This window comes from Balaenoptera borealis, assembly GCF_965194805.1.
Source record: "Balaenoptera borealis genome assembly, chromosome: 2".
Classification (NCBI taxonomy): Eukaryota; Metazoa; Chordata; class Mammalia; order Artiodactyla; family Balaenopteridae; genus Balaenoptera; species Balaenoptera borealis.
This window is the reverse complement of record NC_138867.1, coordinates 120,696,960-120,716,272: the sequence shown is the minus strand read 5'-3', so window position 1 is coordinate 120,716,272 and position 19,313 is coordinate 120,696,960. Positions and strand designations below refer to the sequence as shown.

At 45.4% G+C, this 19,313-nt stretch overlaps 1 protein-coding gene and 1 long non-coding RNA gene across 2 annotated transcripts in view; one reads left to right on the top strand and one right to left on the bottom strand.

Moving 5' to 3' along the window:
- LOC309624597 overlaps positions 1–19,313 on the top strand; it is a 329,163-nt gene that overhangs the window by 103,803 nt on the left and 206,047 nt on the right. The window lies entirely within an intron of this gene.
- Positions 1–19,313, bottom strand: part of LOC309624566 (uncharacterized protein) — a 404,937-nt gene that overhangs the window by 362,697 nt on the left and 22,927 nt on the right. Inside the window, exon 2 of the mRNA XM_082382813.1 lies at positions 1,703–11,278. The gene's annotated coding sequence lies outside the window, so the exon portion shown is untranslated. The remainder of the gene's footprint in view (positions 1–1,702; positions 11,279–19,313) is intronic.

Sequence of the window (19,313 nt, the reverse complement as noted above, 5' to 3'; positions counted from 1 at the left end):
GAGTTGTATTACTTTTTTTTTTTTTTTTTTTTTTTTTTTTTAAATTATTATTTATTTATTTATTTATGGCTGTGTTGGGTCTTCGTTTCCGTGCCAGGGCTTCCTGTAGTTGCGGCAAGTGGGGGCCACGCCTCATCGCGGCGCGCGGGCCTCTCACTATCGCGCGGCCTCTCTTGTTGCGGAGCACAGGCTCCAGACGCGCAGGCTCAGTATTTGTGGCTCACGGGCTCAGCCGCTCCGCGGCATGCGGGATCCTCCCAGACCAGGGCTCGAACCCGTGTCCCCTGCATTGGCAGGCAGACTCCCAACCACTGCGCCACCAGGGAAGCCCTGTATTACTTTTTTAATGTAGAAAACAATAAACTTATGACCAAACAACGTTTAAAACGACAACAATTCTCTTTCATCTTGAATTCAATTCTCCACGGTTTGGCTTTCTGCTATCCTTCTGGTCACTATTTCTTTTTCATAGTCGTTCAGTCCCCAAGATAAGTTATTAGGTGACACGGTCAGATCCATGAGCTGGAAAGAACAGCTCTGGGAGTGGAGACGAAGGTGGGACGGTGGAGGCAGGGGGTGCAGAAGGTGGGGGCAGGTGAGGAACTGAGCGGGGGTGGCCCCCCGTGAAGCCGACCTGGCAATTTATACACATGTAACATACAGGTAACACACATGGGGAAAGGCCATGCACAGGGTGGCCAAGGGAAACAAACTGTGCACGGAAAAGCATCAGCATTAGACAAATGAAACAGCAGAATGACGTGGGGCTGTAATCTGGGATCCCTCCCCATTTCAGGGCCTCCTGGCTGCACTTGCAAGGCAGGAGACCAGAAGCCTCCGGCCGCCACTCCCTGGAACATCCAGGATGAGAGGGCCAATGGGGAGAAGGATCACCACCTTCCACAACACATGGCTTTTTGGACCGGGCCTCCCCTGGAACGGTCTTTTCTAGTTTGAGGGAGACAGCAGGCTTTTGAGGAAACAAATTACAGACAGCTTGGCTGCAGCTAAGCAGTAGCAGCACAAAGTGTGAAAAGTTGCAAAAAAGATGCTCAGATTTCACTCACTTTTCTCTTCAGCCCTGCATGTTGGAGGGCTTTCCAAGTAAGGAAGCCACAATATTACTAGAGGAAATAAAATCAAGAGGAGGAACCTTTTTAACAGTAGTTCTCAGCCCTTGAGGGGCCTCAGAAGCACAGAGGAGTGTGGATGAGGGGGGCCTGTTTAAAATGCAGATTTTCAGGCTCACCCCCAAACAGTCTGATTTCATAGATCCTGCTAAAGCCTAGGAGTCTGCATTTTAATGAGCATTTCCCCAAGTTGCTGTTAGGCTCTACTCTACCTAATAAGAAACTCCGGGGACTTCCCTGATGGCACAGTGGTTGAGAATCCGCCTGCCAATGCAGGGGACATGGGTTCGAGCCCTGGCCCGGGAAGATCCCACATGCCGCAGAGCAACTAAGCCCGTGCGCCACAACTACTGAGCCTGCACTCTAGAGCCTGCGAGCCACAACTACTGAGCCCACAAGCCACAACTACTGAAGCCCGCGCACCTAGAGCCCGTGCTCCGCAACAAGAAAAGCCACCACAATGCGCACTGCAACCAAGAGTAGCCCCCGCTCACCACAACTAGAGAAAGCCTGTGTGCAGCAACCAAGACTCAACGCAGCCATAAATAAATAAATAAAAGAAACTGACTTACAGAGCCTTGGTGGTAGAAAGTCTGACATCTGATATTTGGGGCACATTTCTTTTAATTATTTCATCTTTTAAAAACATATTACAAAGGGAATACAGGGAATTCTTTGTATTCTTTTTGCAACTTGTCTGTAAGACAAATTATTTCAAAAGTTAAAATATATTTATTACACAAGTAACATATGCCTATAATAAAATATCTGTAATAGCGCCACAAGACATAAAGTGGAAAAGGGACCCCCTTCACCACTCCCACCACCAGCCCCAACCCACTCTCCAAACTAGCCACTGCGAACAATTTGGTATGTATTAAGCAAACACGTCAGACTTTTGTTTGTGTGTTTTCATTTTTTAACAATAACTAATGCCTACAAGAATGTGATGAAAATGACACTCAAAGTTGTTAGTTGAAGTGCAAATTAATACAGCCCTCTTGAAAAGCAATTTAGCAACGTGTATCCAAAACCATAAAAATATTTTGTATACCTTAAACTTATACAATGTTATATGTCAATTATATCTCAATTTTTTTCATTAAAAATTTTAAAACCCATAAAAACATTCATACTCTTGGACCTACCAATTCCATGTCTAGGAATCTCTCCAAAGAACATCACTCTCCTGGAATAGTATGTAATCTTTTTTTTTTTTTTTTTAATTGTGGTAAGAACACAAAATGAGATCTACCCTGTTAACAAATTTTTAAGCATATAGTACTTCATAGCTGACTCTAGACAGTGTTGTACAGAAGGTCTCTAGAGCTTGTTCATCATGTTTGACTGAAATTTTATACCCACTGATTAGTAACTCCCCTCTTCCTCCTCCCCCCAGCCCCTATCAACCACTGTCCCACTCTTTGATTCTATGAATTTGACTACTTTAGAAACCTCATGTCAAGTGGAATCATGTAGTATCTGTCTTTCTGTGGTTGGCTTATTTCATTTAGTATTATCTCCTCAAGGTTCATCCATGTTGTCACATATCGCAGAATTTCATTCCTTTTAAGGGCAGGATAGTATTCCATTTTGTGCATACACCACAGTTTCTTTATCCAGTCATCTGTCGATATATATTTAGGTTGGTTCCACATCTTGGCTATTGTGAATAATGCTGCTATGAACATAGGAGTACTAATATGGCTCCAAGACTCTGATTTCAATTCTTTTGGGTAATTCCCACAAGTGAGATTGCTGGATCATATGATAATTCTATTTTGAATTTTCTGAGGAACCTCCATACTGTTTTCCATAGCAGCTCCACCATTTTGCATTCCCACCAACAGTGTCCAAGGGTTCCAATTTCTCCACATCCTTGCCAATGTTTTTCTTTTGTTTGTTTTGTTTTAAAGTGTTTACAGCTATTTATTCTTTTCCAAGGAAGTCTGAACATTTCATCAGAGGAGCAATTACATTTAAGAAAAAGCAAACGATTGACAAACAGCACAAATTGGTACATGGCTTTCCTCTATCGAGTAGAATAAATGCTCCAGAGTTGACGGAAGAAATTGGCCGCGAGGAAAGAAGATTCACTTCAACTGTCCTTAGGACTCAGGTGTCAACGACTGGAGTAGCTCAGACTCACAGCACTCACAAAACAGGGCTTTAATGTTTTCCAATATAATTTTCACTTAACTTACTGAGGCACTCAATGGTGTTTTGGTTTTTGATAATAGACATCCTGACAGATGTAAGGTTATATCTCATTGTGGTTTGATTTGCATTTCTCTGATGATTGGTATGTTGATCCTTTTTTTCACATACCAGTTGGCCATTTCTATGCCCTCTTTGGAGAAATGTCTGTTCAAGTTCTTAAACCATCTCTTAATCAGGTTATTAGTTTTTGTTTTGGGGGTTTTTTTTTGGCTGCTCCCTGCAGCATGTGGGATCTTAGTTCCCTGACCAGTGGTGGAACCTGTGCTGCCTGCAGTGGAAGTAGAGTCTTAACCACTGCACCGCCAGGGAAGTCCCAGGTTATTAGTTTTTTTAACTATTGAGTCGGAAGAAGTATGCAATCATTTTTAAATGACGTCACGAAGCAATAAGAAAGATAGCGAAAAACGAAAACAGGATATAAACAGTTGATATGACTACTTCTGGTTACCAAGGTGGTGTTTTTTTAATTTAGTTTTGTTTAGATAGCTAAACAAAGGAAATAAACCTAAATTGCTAACAGTATTTAGGGAGGTGGTATTTGAGTGATACTTTTTTCTCTATTATTTCCTCTGTTGAGAGGCTCAGCAACTCGGATTTTGCAGACAGACAGGCCTGGGTGAGAAATCCATCTCTCACTGTCCACATGTGTAACTCTGAGGACTTTATGTAAACTCCCTGGGCCTCAGCTTCCTTATGGAAATAATTATCCCCTAAACTTGCTTTGAGAATTAAAATAAGAAAGCACATGGAAACATGGGGTACTTTATGACCTGACACAGTAAGTAGAGCTATTTTTCTATATTCTTTCTGTTGGGTCACATTTCACAAATCAACATTTAAATACTGGGGACTTTAAAATGGGGATAAATTTTTTTTTAATTAATTTTTACTGGAGTATGGTTGCTTTACAATGTTGTGTTAGCCTCCACTGCACGACAAAATGCATCAGCCCTACACATACAGGTATCCCCTCCCTTTTGGACTTCCCTCCCATTTAGGTTACCACAGTGCATTAGGTAGAGTTCCCTGTGCTATACAGTATGTTCCCATCAGTTGTCTATTTCATACATAGTATCAATAATGTATATGTGTCAACCCCAGTCTCCCAATTCCTCCCACCCCACCCCTTTCCCCCTTGGTGTAAAATGGGGATTAAATTTGTGATAGCCCGCATTTTCCTCATCAGCCCCTCTCCTAGGCCCCTGCTTGGTTTAACTCTGAAAGAGATATTGTACATAGGGCTTTACAGTGACAAGGCACCAGCCCCAGTTCACTGACATCATGAATGAAGACAAGATTTACAAACTGTAAAGCACCTAAAAATGTAATGCAACATGAGTCCATTTTTACAGGATGACCCTGAAGGAACAGTGATTAAACAAAGCCCAAGTACATGGAGTGTTTACCTGAGACGCAATAATGCACTAAGTGAACTCATTAAATGCAGGGGGCGGGGGAGTGAAGATGGAGTGGAGAGGGGTCGTATGCCAAGAAAATCACCATTATTCCTCCACTGTCTGGCCCAAGGCTTCCAGGAGGAGGTGAGATTTCTGAGGGTAATGAAAAAAAGAGTAATTATCTCAAATGCCTTTCAGCCAATCAGAAGAACAATTCCTTGGACTACCTTCATCTAATTTATGGCAAGGTCTATTAGGCTTCGTTGTACGTCTTATACTTTGGAGTTAATCATAAGGGTTACTCTGAGCCCATGTTTATAGGAAGCCTCTCCTTTCTAAGGGGCTATTGAGAAACAGAAACCAAATGATTATTATTTTATTATGATTACCTTGACGATGGGCTCAAGCTTACTTTTTCTAAAATTCCAAAGGCACTTGTTCAAGAAAATATAAAACTGTATCTAATTAACTATGTATAAAATAAATAAGCTACAAGGACATATTGTACAGCACAGGGAATATAGTCAATATTTTATAATAACTATAAATGGAGTATAACCTTTAAAAATTGTGAATCACTAGGCAGTACACCTGAAACTTATATAATATTGTACATCAACTATGCCTCAATTTAAAAAAACTTTTTTAAACTATATTCAGTTAAAAGTTTAAAAAATAAATTCTTTTTTACTTATTACATCCCTCCCTGAAGGGAACCGACGATTGGATATGTATTCTTCCAGAACTTTTACTTTTACTTTACCTTTACAAATATATGTGATGTGTTCACATGTGCACATACACACACACAATTTTTTTATATAAATAAAATTACACTCTATATCTCTGCTACTTGAATTTTTCACTTACTAATAAGTCAGAGGCATCTTTCCATATTTGGACATGCAGGGGTTTGTGAGGTAGTTATAGACCCTGGGGCCTGCAGGCTTGAGCCCAGCTCCCCAACTTACTAGCTGTGTGACCCTGGACAAGTTAATTAACACCTCTATTCTCATCTATAAAAATATTCTAACAATAGTAATCAAAGGATTGCCGTGAAGATTAAATGAGTTAACATTGTAAAATACATAAAGCACTTAGAATAGTGGATAGAGTAAGTCCTCTATGCGTTGGCCACTGTTGTGATTTACCCTGTTCTTCTTCTTTAATGGACAACTGTATTCCATTTTTAGGATGAACCGCAATTCATTGAGCCAGCTCCCCGCTGAGAAACACAGTGATTTCCTACTTTTGCTGCAGTGAGCATTTGTGAACATAGGTCTTTGTGTACATGGGCAAGCACACTCTAGGGTAGGTTCCAAGGCATGGAATGGCTGCATCAAAGGTCATTCTCATTTTATTTGAAAGATGGTGCCAAATTTCCCTCCAAAAGGCTGCAGTACTTTCCATCCCTACCAACGAATGGTGTATCTGTGCCCGTCTCCAGGCATCTTCTCAGCACTGGCAGCCTGGGTCTTTGGCGTTCTCACTTCTGCACTCAACCTTCCCTAAACGAAAGCTCAATCAAAACCACTAGCAATGCATTTGTCAAAGTCCCGGGGACACCTAACCCCTTTGTCTTTTCTAAAAGGAATCAGATGTTTTCTCGGCTCTGACAGACCTTCAGTTGCCTGGACACAGCCCTGGGATAAGTTTGTAAAACACAAATAGAACATTCCCTGACATCCTCCAGAGAAGCTCACGGGAGCCCACGTGAGGCTCTGCTCTCTATAACGTGCAATAAGAGTTCCATAGCAGCTGGTGTTTTCCTGGGTGGAGATCAGAGCCAGCATTTGTATATAAATATTATCCAAGGGCTGGAGAGAGAATCAAATCAGGCTGGAAGCAGAGGCTGCAACATCCCAGTTGTCTTATTCATGCGGCAGGGTTTGGGCGGGGTGGGGGGGAGGGGGGAGGTGAGTACCCCCATCCTTTCCCTGAGCTCCACGTCAAAAGGGAAGCATCCTAGCACAGGCCCTCCCCATCAGAACAGCTTATCATAAAACAGAGGTGGAAGCTGTTGCAGGGCTTGGCTGGAAATCTACGCCAGGCAGAGGGGAAGTAGGGCAAACAGGTGAGCTCCATCGGCAGGGCCCAGACTGGAGTTTTGTTGCCTGCTCTGCACGGCTGGCCGAGTGCCCACCTGCAGCCACCTGGCTCTTTAGATCACAGCTCCTGTCAGTGACAAGGTGACTACTCACTGAGGTGGCCCTTCCGGCCTCATCTCCAAGGTTCTGCTGCACATTGTGACTTCCAGCTGTGCTCAAGGACCTCTCAGAATCCAGGGGAGCTGTGAAGTAGGGGCCTCCCGGAGTCCTCAGGCAGGAATGTCAATAATTCCCAGTGTTGCCCCTGCTAAGCCCTGCAAGCCCCAGAGCCATTCATCTTCCAGACCTGATTTTCAGGCTATTTCATGGCTCAAAACCATTCACCTTGGTTCTCCCAACTCTCTCCTTGCTTCCCACCATCCCCCGGGACTCAGGGCAGGTCAGGTCAGGGAAGGGGAGAGGGCAGGCGAGTCTCTGGAACAGTGGATTCCATGGATCAGAGCAAATTCCAGGGATGTGACCCAGGGACCCTGGCTCAGGTCCATAACAGAGGGAATAACTCAGATGATTATCTCAGGCTCTCGGAAGTGAGTTAAGCTTCCCCTTCCTATTCAGCTCATGTGGGAGGGTCAGCGGGAAGGAAAGGAGGCCCAGAGACCCAGGGTCTGCCTTAGGTCTGACTAGAGGCAGCGTGTAGTACAGGAAAGGGAATTAAGCTCACTGTGCCTTGGATTCCTTTTCTCGGAGAGCCTGGGGCTCAACACCCAAACATCCTGCATTTCATTAAATCCACAAAACAGATGTTTGGGTGTGGACTATGTGTCCTGGACACTGTGGACATGGCAATAAACAGACCAGTGTCTGGCCTCATGGAGTTCACATTCCCGGAGAGGTAAATACTAGGAAGAGTGTCATGCTTACTCCTGAGGAAGCAGGTTCATGGAGGGAATCAGTAAGCCAAGATCACACGGCTCCCAAGCGGGCTGCACGGCTCTCTCTCAGACGACACTGCTCTTAACCAGAACACGGTAACAGCTAACCAGGTGCTTGGCGGGGCTCAAAGACCTGAAGCTTCAGAGCCCGTGCTTATAACAGCCCCTTCCAAGGTCCTGGAAGGGGGCCTGGAAAGAAACATGTTCACGTGATCTTGGGTTTCTCTAAGCTTTGCCAAAGTCAAGTCTTAACCATAACGGGAAAGAGCACTGTCTCTCCTCACTCCAGTTTCCCTCTGTCACTCCTGCCCTCGTGCTGGGTGATGTTCCAGCGGCCTTGGGCATTCAGGGACTCCCCACGCAGGAGTCAAAGCCGGGGCGGGGGGTGGGACATTGAGTTTGAGTTTAGTGGGCTATGTTTATGTGGTGCGCCATCACCTCCACATGTGCTGAATTACTGCTAACGTCCAGTGCAGGCCCAGCTCCCAGGAGTCCGCCTGAACCCAGGGCCTACCAGCCACTTCCTGACGCCACATCAGTGGTGGAATCGCCACATGAATGTGTTCTACAGAGCCCAACATGGACGTGTGTGGTAGGGAAGAAGGAGGAAGGTTTAAAATGTATAGCATCAGACGCCAGCCTATGAGAAATGCTTCCAGTTCCTAGACCTGTAAAATCCTAAGTAGAGGATTCCGTTCCCCTAGTTGAGGGAAGTTCTCTTCTGTCAGAAACATCCTCCATGCGTTCAATTATAACACACCAGAGCTTCTTTTTCTTTTTTTTCTTTTTTTTTTTAAATCGGGAAACGGTCTGGGACGTAAGTGGCTGCTGTCCCTCTGCTGTTTCCTTCTCGGTTCGGTACTTTTTTTTTTTTTTTTTTTTTAATTTATTTTTGGCTGTGTTGCGTCTTCGTTTCTGTGCGAGGGCTTTTTCTAGTTGCGGCAAGCAGGAGCCACTCTTCATCGCGGTGCACGGGCCTCTCACTATCGCTGCCTCTCCCGTTGCGGGACACGGGCTCCAGACGCGCAGGCTCAGTAGTTGTGGCTCACGGGCCTAGTTGCTCCGCGGCATGTGGGATCTTCCCAGACCAGGGCTCGAACCCGTGTCCCCTGCATTGGCAGGCAGATTCGCAACCACTGCGCCACCAGGGAAGCCCCTTTTTCATTTTTGATGAGAACTGTACAAAATAGAATTCACCAAAATTCCTCTGTTTATGAGACACAAACGGGTAGTAATACTACAAACAGTGAGTGTATCTGTATGAAATTACTCATTTTCCACATCTAAACTGCCAACAACAACCCCTATGTTCACAGCAGCACTATTCACAATAGCTAAGACATGGAAGCAACCTAAGTGTCCATCAACAGAGGAATGGCTAAAGAAGATGTGTTACATATAAACAATGGAATACTACTCAGCCATAAAAAAAAGAATGAAATATTGCCATTCGCAGCAACAGGGATGGACCTTTGAGATTATCATAATAAGTGAAGTAAGTCAGGCAGAGAAAGACAAATATCATATGATATCAATTATATGTGGAATCTAAAAAAAATTATACAAATGAACTTATTTACAAAACAGAAATAAGTTCACAGACATAGAAAACAAACTTATGGTTACCAAAGTGGGAAGTGGGGGAGGGAGGGATAAATTAGGAGTTTGGGATTAACACATACACTCTACTATATATAAAATAGATAAACAAGGACCTGCTGTATAGCACAGGGAACTATACTCAATATCTTATAAAAACCAATAATGGAAAAGAATCTAAAACATAATAGATCTATATAGATATATGTATAACTGAATCACTTTGTTGTTCACCTGAAACTAATACAACATTGTAAGTCAGCTATACTTCCATAAAAATTTTAAAAATAAAATAAATTGTCAATAACAGAAAGCAAAGTTTGATCAACGAGGCCAGAGAAAAGGCTGAATTATCTTTTATTCTCTCTTCAGAAAATTATTTTAGAAAATTGTTATCAAACGAAGAAGTGATCACAATGACTATGAAGCCAGAAAATGTAGGAATGAAAAGTATAATAGAGGCGTGTCAGGCAGTTAATTAACAAAAATGTTCTGTTATTTATTCTTATGGATTTTATAGTGCCGGAGGTATTTGATGGCTTTTAAAATATGTAAACTGTTGGAGCTCTTTTCTCACTCTAAATAAACATTCTTAATGTTGGATTCATAATTTTGTATTATTTCTCTTAAAGACAGCTCTCAAATTGTACAAGCTTCAGGCCCCTATAAAACCTTGATCTTCCCCTGCAGCCACCATCTCCTGAGCAGTTCTGATGTGCCAGGAACCTGATAAATCCCTCTACACGGATTATCTAATTTAATCCTCGATCAATGCACTGCGGTAAACTAAGGCTTGGAGCATTTATTCTACACAATACAGCTTTTTCTGCAGGGTTGAAGGAAGGATTCAAAATCACACAGCACAGGGAGCAGCGGCCCTACACAGAATAGGAACTATTACGACAAACTGCTGTGTTTCCTCCCTGAGCCCAAGTTTCCTCTATTTAAAGTTGAAGGGGTAAAAAGAGATTTAAATCTTTGTACATCCACAGAGGACATCAGTAAAGATACACAGAGTATTGGTAAGACTGACTGCCTCTGTGGAGGGCAACTGGGGGTGGGAAGGAGACACACCCCACCTGTACCTTCACATTTTTTTTTTGTTTTTTTTTTTGGCTGCGTTGGGTCTTCGTTGCTGCACGCGGGCTTTCTCTAGTTGCGGCGAGCGGGGGGCGGCTACTCTTCGTTGAGGTGCGCGGGCTTCTCCTTGCGGTGGCTTCTCTTGTTGCGGAGCACGGGCTCTAGGCGCATGGGCTTCAGTAGTTGCAGCACAGAGGCTCAGTAGTTGTCGCTCGCGGGCTCTAGAGCGCAGGCTCAGTAGTTGTGGTGCATGGGCTTAGTTGCTCCGCGGCATGTGGGATCTTCCTGGACCAGGGATCGAACCCGTGTCCCCTGCATTGGCAGGTGGATTCTTAACCACTGTGCCATTAGGGAAGTCCCGTACCTTCACATTTTTAAACAAGTTAATGAGAAGTACTTGGCACAGTGCCTGGCCCGTGGTAAGTGCTCAATAAATGTTAGCTTTTGCTGTTAGTTCTTGCTATTGTTGATTACATACATAAATTAATTTTTTAAAATAGAGAGGTAGGCCCTGCTGTCTAAAGTCCCTTCCAGCTGGATTTGGTGTCTGTTTTACATAACAGTTCCTAGCACTCACCCGTGTAGGCGGCTCTAATGCACTATTGCATTTAATACTCCCTGCATCTCTAAGTACTGTTCTCATTCCCATTCTGCAAATTTGGAAACAGAGGCACAGAGAGGTTAAATAACATACCACAAGTCACACAGCCAACATGGCAGAGGCTAGGATGAACACGCAGGCTGGGTGCCTCTAAAATATGGACTCACTGGACCCCCTCCTGGTATGTTACGTGGGGACCCCAGCATTTTTTCATTCTTCTTCTGTGCCGCTCCAACAAGCTTCATGTACGGCAGGACAGCTTCCGGGGAGCCTAGAGTATAGGACAGGAAAGTGCTGTCACTGCAGATATGAAGGCAGCAAGAAAGCCCTACAGGGCTTATTAACCAGCTAGAGATTAAGAGGGAAGGGAGGCAAGAAGGAAAGAGGAGGGAAAGAAACATGAGTGAAGTATCAACTCCTGTGTCCGACAGAGTCAGCCATTTCTCACCTATCCACCCAACTCTGCAAGGGAGTCCGTGTTATCCCGATGCCCACTTCTGAGCGGAGCAGGTGGGCTGCGAGAGTTCTCGAAGCTCCTAGGTGGTGGGGCCTGGAAAACCTAGGCCCCGGGGCTCGCAGCTCTCTGACAGCAAAGGGCATCCCCCCAGACCCGCCTCCTCACTCCGCCCCTCCAGGCTTTCCTCAGCGTGTACAGCCCAAAGCAAATATTTCTACACTGCACAGCTCAGCAGGCCTCAGTGGCCTCTGTCCTACTAGGGAAGCTCTGGGGACGGGAGGTCTCCTGAGTCGGCTTGCCAAAGCAGGGACACTTCCCCACAGGGAGAGAGAGGTGGGTGAGCCCTGAGTTCTGCTGCACATACAGCCATGGACCCAGGAGCCTAGAGGCGTCCTTGGGGATAAATCTGTCTTAGACTCTCCACTCAATTCAGGAGCGCCGAGCATGGACCCTTCAAGCACTTGGCACCTCGGCCTCCGTGTGACCTGTAAGGGCTTCACGGGCCCTGCACCTAGGAACGAGGTGGTCCACGTAAGTGTCTCAGACCGCTGAGCACTTAACGGCAACAGGCACCTACCTAATAAAAGTCTCGTCTCATCATAGCTATGTGACCTTGAGCAAGCCGCTTGCCCTCTTTGATTCACCGTTTCCTTATCCGTAAAACGAAGATTACAAAGTAATAAGTGTTTCTCTACAATAAAGGATGACCCTCCAACACACGCTAGATTGAAGGTACCTTGAAGAGAGGGAACAGTCTAACTCACCTCGGCATTTCCTTTGAGGTGCCTTCCTAACAGGGTGTCTTACTCCACAGAAGAGGCTCAGCACAGATGTGCCCATTTCAAGGCAGAATTGGGTAGTGCCAAACAGTGTGTGTTATGGGCTATTCAGACCTGGATTCAAATCATGCTCTGCCACTCACTTCCCATTGGAAACCTTTCAGAGTTCGGTCATCACTCATAACTACACCTCCAGGGTCCCAGATCGCAAAACTCTAGAGGGAGCTATTCTTTTTTTTTTTTTTTTTTAAATTAGAGTGTGATTTCTTTTTTTTTTTATTTTTAAAGATTTATTGATTGATTGATTAATTGATTGATTGATTGCTATGTTGGATCTTCGTTTCTGTGCTAGGGCTTTCTCTAGTTGCGGCAAGCGGGGCCCACTCTTCATCGCGGTGCGCGGGCCTCTCACTATCGCTGCCTCTCCCGTTGCGGGACACGGGCTCCAGAGGCGCAGGCTCAGTAGTTGCGGCTCACGGGCCTAGTTGCTCCGCGGCATGTGGGATCCTCCCAGACTAGGGCTCGAACCCGTGTCCCCTGCATTAGCAGGCAGACTCTCAACCACTGCGCCACCAGGGAAGCCCTATTCTTAAAATGTGTTCATGGAGCGAGGCACACAGGATCCCTGACTGTCTGAAAGGTGAGTTGTAAGGATGCAAGGCCATGGTGAGTACAAAATGGGTTAGCACAGGCTGGCTCAGAGTGAGTGCAGAGAAACACAGTCTAGAGAAGTTCTGAATTAAAAGAAGATGCTAAATTCACGAAACAGCAGACTAGGTCCACAATACACTATTTGAAAGGTTAAAGAATTCTGCTAATATGCAAAGATAATACCGCCAATTTGTATTTTCAGGAACTCACTCCTTTTTCTGGTTGTTCCAGGGAAGCTTTTATGAACCTTATTTTTTTGTTTTGGTTTATTTTTTTCCCCCATTGTGAATGTGGAAATGGTTCCATTAGCAAAGGCCTATCAATTTTTAACACCCCTCCCCAAAATGGTCTATTCATATAAATGAATCTTAATCTTCATTTTATATTGATAAGCTGCAGAGCTGACATAAACAACATTTTTTTTTCCATTTAAATCTGGCTTGTCATTCTATAAACTTGATGCTGTTTGCAAACGTCCCTGTAAAGAACTCCAGTCTTTCTACTGTGAAAGAAAAATGTGCAGCGGCCACTGCTTGGACTCGAAAAAGATGTTTATAGTACTGCTCCGGGCAGAGGCTGAGAGGCTTCTTTAAATCTTAAAGATTTAAAGGAGGAAATTGAGCTACCATCTCCATCCTGAGCCAACAAGACAAAAACCCGCCTCTACCTGGAAGTTTACAGGAAACAAGTTCTGATTTTCTCTGCTAACCACTGTGCCCTTCTTTAGAAACAGCTTATCCACATGGGGCTAGCCCTTCTGTAACATCTGTATCTTTTTTTTTTTTTTTTTTGGTCATGCCATGTGGCTTGTGGGATCTTAGTTCCCCAGCCAGGGATTGAACCCCAGCCCTTAGCAGTGAGAGCATAGAGTCCTAACCACTGGACTGCCAGGGAATTCCCATGTAACATCTGTATCTAATCTGCATTTGTACATCTAAGGTTTACCTGGGAAGCATCCCCATGTATCAGGAAGAAAAGAGGCCTGGATGAGATGACCAGAGGAGGAGAAACAAACACTAGGTCAATGGAGGAGAAGGGCACCAGGAGTCCGAACGCCAATGCTCTATTCTTCAGCTCGCCACTTCAGACCTATGCTTTGGCAAGTCGCCTACCATCCCCGAGATCAGATTCCTTATCAGTAAAATGGAGCTTAAAAACTCCTCTCCTGTCTACCTCAAGAGGATGGGTCCTTCCCTACCTCCCTCACTAGAGCTGAGAACTGCTGCCACCGTGACCCAGCCCCACACCAATTCCCATGTCTGAAATAATGACCAGGTAGTGCGGAGTTGCCAACTCAAGTTCTTAACGTAAAAACGAGTGAGGGGGTGTGCATTCCATGTGTTCCTCTCAGCTGCAGTGTGCTCCTGTTTCCAACAGCCCAAACTTTCCCCCTTCCCATGCTGTGTCCCTTTACTACCACCACTGCTCAGCAGCCCTTAGCCAATGACGTTGCCCACAAATGCCCAAAAGGAGAAAATGGTTACACAATGATGGTTCAGGGAATCCTACGTTCCCATTTTAAACAGTAATTAGGAAGGCTATAGAGGCACACGGGGGAAAGGTCTATACTATAATGCTGAATGAAAAACACAGTCACAGAAATCATACCTATCGCTAAGTTTGCAGGCTTTGGATGGAATCAGACCTGGGTTTGAATCCCAGTTTTGCCAACCATGACGACATGACCTGTCAGAGCCTCGGTCCCTTCATCAAAGGAATAGGGATGATAATTCCTTCCTTCTAGAGTTATTGCGAGATTTGGTGGAATATACGTAAAAGGTTTAGCACAATCCAGGCTCCTGGTGAGAGACTTCACATTATGTGCATATGTGGGAGGATAAAGATGAGAAAGGATCCCAGGCAAAAGAGCAGGGTGCATTAAAGAGCAGAAGAGGGGCTTCCCTAGTGGCGCAGTGGTTGAGAATCTGCCTGCCGATGCAGGGGACACGGGTTCGAGCCCTGGTCTGGGAAGATTCCCACATGCCACGGAGCAACTAGGCCCGTGAGCCACAACTACTGAGCCTGTGCGTCTGGAGCCTGTGCTCCACAACAAGAGAGGCCGCAACAGTGAGAGGCCCGCGCACCGCGATGCAGAGTGGCCCCCGCTCGCCACAACTAGAGAAAGCCCTCGCACAGAAATGAAGACCCAACGCAGCCAAAAATAAATAAATAAATTAATTAATTAAAAAAAAAAAAAGAGAAGACACACGGTGTTTGGGGTTTTTTTTTCCCACTTAAGATTGTTGTATCTTAACAAAATACATAAACATCAGTAGGACTAGACTCTTTTGGACTAGAATAATACAATTAAATAAGATTCTTCTGACCAAAAACCCTGCCCTTCTCACTCACGCTATGGGGTACTATTCCTAAGAGGTCTGCTCTTGGGACAATTTTTATGAAAAACAGAAAAACCTGGAGCCTCTGGAGCTTTCCCACCCCAAGCCCATGCAACTCTTCAGCTCAACTGGAATAGGCTGGAATCAGCTTTCTTAAGGAAATCTACATCCAAGGGGGACAGGGAGTGGCGAGGAAGTAAGGCTGGAGGATGAAGGGCAGATTCATAAAAAAAACTCTTAGAGCTTTCCACCTTGGTTGCAGAACCCTTACGCACCCTCAGCAAACCACAAGGCTGCCCAGTAGGGTGTCACCACCCTCGAAAGGGCATCTAGCCTGTGGGTTCCCGCTGCCTGGGTTTGGGAACCAGGCTCCAGCAGGACGGTTTGCAGCAGGCAGAGGGTATTCAACCAGAGGCAGATGACTGGGGTGGGACTTGATTTGTTTGTAGACAGTTATCAGTGGTGACAGGCTCATTATTTTCATTCTATGGAGCCAATAGACACAGGACAAATAATAGGTCTGAGCCGGAGAAGCAAAGGTTAAGGTGAGGGGGAGAGAGGTAACTGAGGCGGAACCCTCCTCGGCAGGCCCGCCGTGCCCTCTGAATCACGACGGCAGTGAGGGTGAGCCAGGACCAGAGGACATGGGATGCTTGTCTGTTCCTACTCCGCTGGTCCCAGCAGAAACTCCTTGAGGGCCAAGATCGCATCCACTGTGTGACTGACTCTAAGTGCCCCAGGTGGAAATAGCTTCATCAAGACCTCATCTAAATGGCTCAGCATCAGGGGGGATGCAGTAACCTGGCGGCCCTCTCACCCTCACTCCTTTACCCAGCGCGGCCCCATTTTCCTCTCCAGTAATAACAGCTCACATTACTAAGGGCCTCCTCCTGCCAGGCGCTGTGCTAAACCCTTGGCACTCACCATTGCATGTCACTTTGCCAACAACCTGGGAGTTAGGGACCGTTACTATTCCATCTTACAAATGAGGAAATGAAGCTTGGAGAAGGTTCTAGGACTTGCCCAAGCCGGTAAGTGGCAGAACCACCAAACTCAGATCCCAAGCTCTCAATCACTGCACCCTCTCCCTCTTTTCATCTCCTTTCTTTCTCCTCTGTTTATACCAAAGGCTTCTAAGACCATCTCCCTCACCCCAAGTCAGATCCCATACCTTCTGGGGGTTTGGGGCTACGCAGGAGGCAGACCTCCAAAGAATAAGGCCCCTCGGGTGGAGGGTTACTGTTTCTGAGATTTCTCAAGAACAGGAAACTTCCTGGACTGCCTGCAATAAATCCAAGCCTTCCTTCCTTTGTGATTTCACCCCGGAGCAATACTCCAGGATGACTCATCTCGAGGCCGGCAGGAGATCTCCTCTGGAGACTGGAGGTGACCTTGGCCGGGCACTCACATCCTGTGCCTGTTTTCCCATTTGTCTAATGGACAGCCCCGGCCTCCCTGCCAGGCTTGTTATTGGAATATTGGGGTGAACACAAAGCATGCGGAAAATCAATTTAAAAAGAGAATGCAAAATACCGACACTCGTCCAACTTCCAACTACATCCCACATACCAAACCCTTATCTAAATCCCCTCCAAGCTGAATTCTAGCTTCCAGAGTTCACCCGTACTCCTGCCTTCTCCTTGTGTTAAGGGCAAACTGATGCCTAGAAAAAAAGGAAAGGTGACACGGATAATAATCCCTTTATTTCCAAACGTAATTAGCCACTACTTCAGTTCCCCATCACCCTATTATAAGCACATACAATACTAAGAACAACTAACAGTCACGGACCCCTAATTAAGTATGTATTTTATATATATTTTTCCTCACTTAATCCCTTTAGGAGTGTCTATGACTAGCCCCACTTTACAGATGAGAAATAAGGTTCAGACCAGTGGATCACACAGCTAGTAGACGTCAAAGCCCAGGTCCCAGATCAGATCTGTCAGTCTCCACCACACTACCCTGCCTTCACTTACTTCCTTTTAAAATTCTAAGCCCGAGGGCTCTCTCACCACCTGCCCCACTTGGTTTTTCTGCATAGTTCTTAGGCTGTTTAGTAATTAACTTACTGCCCTGCCCCTCCCCCATTTGGGTAGACTGTAAATCCACGTGGGCAGGGACTTTTTTGCATGTCTTGCCACTGCTGGGTCCCCTCAGTGCCTGGAACGATGCCTGATACATAGTAGGTACTCAATAAATTAAAGAAATGAATTTGGCCAAAAATCCTCATGAGCTATTTTTGACTGTCCTTTCTACTCTACTGTAGGTTTTGGCAGTGTTTTGTTTATCTCAGTCCCCGGCTACCTCTCATCCCTCTCGGAGTCTAGAACGATATTTTGAACATAGTAAAATATTCCATAAATACTTTGGGGCAGGACTGAACTCTTTCGATGTGGTTTTGGAATGTGCGCTGGCAGTGGTCTGCTGTCTGGGGAATTCACTGTCTCTGCTCCCCACAACAAAGAGGGTGCTCAGGGGGAAACTGAGGAGAGCTGGGAAATGCGTGGCGCTTCCTCTCTGTGGCCCTGGGTCCAGCCCTCCTCGTCCTGCTCCATGATGCCAGTGGACAGGCGGGCTCACAGCCTGATGCACAGGTCCCGTCCCTGGCTTTCACGTGCTGTGTTTCTGACTCATCTTCCCTGGGCTCTGGGAACGCGTTCTGTGTGCAGCTTCACAAACTCTGCCGAGCAGCCGGCTGAGCAGGCGTTGGAAATGATATGGGGGAGAAAAAGGATCTAATTAAGCAGAGTAGGTGATAGTGTCAGGAAGAAAAAGCAAGCAAGTGGCAATTTGGATATCTGCCTGCAAATAAGAGAGATGACTGCCGTCTTCTCCTCTGGCTCCTGTTTGTCCTATAAATCTCAGTTCACTAATCCAAGTGTTTTCATTATCGCTGTATCATACAACATGCTGTGTCGGACCCATCATGGGGAAATTAAAATCAAGGAGGGGGGCGGAGGGATTCAGGCTACCCCGTTCTCCCATTTCTCTTGTTTACACTAATCTGAAGGTGTTTTTCCCTCGGCCATAAACACAACATGGGGTTTTCCAGCATCAAACAGATTACATTCTTCCACTCATAAAAAGGAACTTCAGGCCCTGAGCTCCCCCCCCCAAAACCATGCAACTCAGGGGCCAGGAGTCACGTTGGCCACTGTTGACACTTACTCCCCAAGAAATCAAAAGAACCAAGTCATGGGGCATTCCCTGGCGGTCCAGTGGTTAAGACTCTGCGCTTTCACTGCCATGGCGCAGGTTCAGTCCCCTGTCCAGGAATTAAGATCCCACAAGCCGTGAAGCGTGGCAAAAACAAAACAAAACAAAAAACACGTCATGAATTAAACACCAGCTCCATAAGGAGAGTCCCTGGGTGGGAAGCAACATGATGGTTAAGATGAGCATTTGAATTTCACCTCCACTACCTACTAGCTGCGTGGCCTTGGGCAAATCACTTAACCTCTCTGAAACGCAGCTTCTTCAAATAAAACACATCGATAACAGGATTAAACGTATAACATAGAGCACTTAGCACCGTACCTAACACACTCTAAGTGCTATGCAACCTGTTCCCATCTATGGCCCTCAGTGCTGCCATTCCAACTGCTAAAGCAAACTTCTGGAAAGCTGTGTGGCTCAGTCTTTCCCCTCCATCTCAAACCTCAAATGTCACCTTATCAGGAAGCCTTCCCTTACCACCTTAAATAAAATAAAATACTACTCCCCTCTCTCATACACACACCCTGCATCCCCCCTTCATTTTAGTCCATAGCACAAAACACTACCTGACATATTACACAAACACACACACACACACACAGTTTGAACAACATGGGTTTGAACTGTGTAGGTCCATTTATATGCAAATATTTTCAGTAAATATAGCACCTGTATTTTCGTTTTACAGATCTTTAAGTGTGGGGAAAAGTTTGTGTTTTATTAGAGATCACAATATATGGAATTCAAAGAATATGTTGAGCGTTTGAGTCTTGATTTTATCCAAACTCTTTCAGCTTCCTGCCCTTGGATGAGTCATTTATTGAATCCTTTGTTTTTGAGGCAGAGATAGTAGTACGTGGA